The 1566-nt window shown below is 44.8% G+C and overlaps 1 non-coding gene across 1 annotated transcript; it reads left to right on the forward strand.

Annotated features, from left to right (window-relative positions):
* The first annotated feature begins 1493 nt into the window (after nucleotides 1-1493).
* trnar-ccu (transfer RNA arginine (anticodon CCU)) lies at nucleotides 1494-1566 on the forward strand. Its single transcript has one exon. It is a non-coding gene; the product is annotated as a tRNA-Arg (tRNA).

Consider the following 1566-nt stretch of genomic DNA (forward strand, 5'->3'; position numbering starts at 1 on the left):
TCATTCACCCATCTCCTGACGGTTGAGCATACATCTCAAGGTCAGGACAGCGGCTCTCCGCAGGGATACAAATCAACTCCTTCTTTGGTCGCTCCACGATGGATCTCTCTGATGACTGTTCCCGTTCGTTGGTTGGCTCATTGGGATCATTGCTGACATCTTGGAAGAATTCCTGGAGTCTCATTGTTCTGATGAATTCCTCACAACTTTACTCAAGTATTCTTGTTGGTGATGGGGACAAAGGGAGACTAAATTTGATTTGCGTTTCAACTTGATTTTGTGAACAAAGTATTGAAACAGTTTGTAACATCATTTGGAAATGCATACAAAGGTTCTAAATCAGTTGTGTACAGTCTATGCAGAGAGAAAAGAACCAACAAACCATTGGAATATTGACATTTCTCAAACCTTCTGTATCGTTGTGGAAAGAAAGGCATTTTGTACTTGGGCAGGAATCGATCTCTGTTCAGTGTCAGGCACCAAGAGGGTCTGAGAACTGAAAGGACGATGTGATCATTTGTCAGAAAGACCTGAGACTGTGTTGTTTCCCTGTTACACCTTGGCAGCAGCTGCCTGAACCTTTAGTGCGTCCCTCAGTGTGTTGTCACAGATCTGGGAGTGTGCTTGGCTGTCGCACTCATTTGTGGTCAACTGTTTCCAGTGGTCTGCCAATATAGTGCCCTCGTGGCCTAATGGCTATGACACTGGCCTCTGAAATCTGGGATTTCAGGGATTTCATTTTTCAGCCTGATCTTTGCAGTGGCTGATTTTCATCCCATGTCAACTCCATCTCAATCCAAATTGACTGGATTTTTTAACTACTCTGTTAAAAATCATTGTGCCTGTGTTGAGATCATGGCAAATGCTGTTTAATAGAAACTTTCACAAGGTAATTCCGGGAATTGGGAGATCTTGGGGTTAATTGTCTGAAAGAGACAGCACAGCCACAATGGGCTGAATGCCCGCTAAGATTGTGTTGATTTGTCCTCAATGCAGCTTTTTGCAACATCTCCACTTCCTCCTTCCCCAGTAACTGCAAATATCTTGAAAGTGCTGCACAAAATAACATTGAGCCCTTTGCTATTTTCCTGTCTGCTCCATTTTCCTCAGACTTGAGATGTGCAAATTTGGAGTTTGAAGGTGGTAAAAACAGTGACTGCAGATGCTGGAAACCAGATTCTGGATTAGTGGTGCTGGAAGAGCACAGCAGTTCAGACAGCATCCAAGTAGCTTCGAAATCGACATTTCGGGCAAAAGCCCGAACTGCTGTGTTCTTCCAGCATCACTAATCCAGAAAGTTGGAGTTTGGTTGATTTCTCATCGGTCCATTTGGGGAGAAATGGGAGGCGGGATCAATTTATCAAGCAGCCAACAATTTAGCATGAGATGGAAGGGGTAAAAAACAATCAGTGAGCATCTGACACTCAGAAACACACACTATGCGAGGTCAGGGTGCAGTATTTAAAGGCTGCCATTGGCAATCTGCATGTGGGGCCCCAGTGGCCTAATGGATAAGGCACTGGCCTCCTAAGCCAGGGATTGTGGGTTCAAGTCCCATGTGGGGTG

The sequence above is a fragment of the Chiloscyllium punctatum genome, chromosome 18 (assembly GCF_047496795.1).
Source record: "Chiloscyllium punctatum isolate Juve2018m chromosome 18, sChiPun1.3, whole genome shotgun sequence".
NCBI classification, from domain to species: Eukaryota; Metazoa; Chordata; class Chondrichthyes; order Orectolobiformes; family Hemiscylliidae; genus Chiloscyllium; species Chiloscyllium punctatum.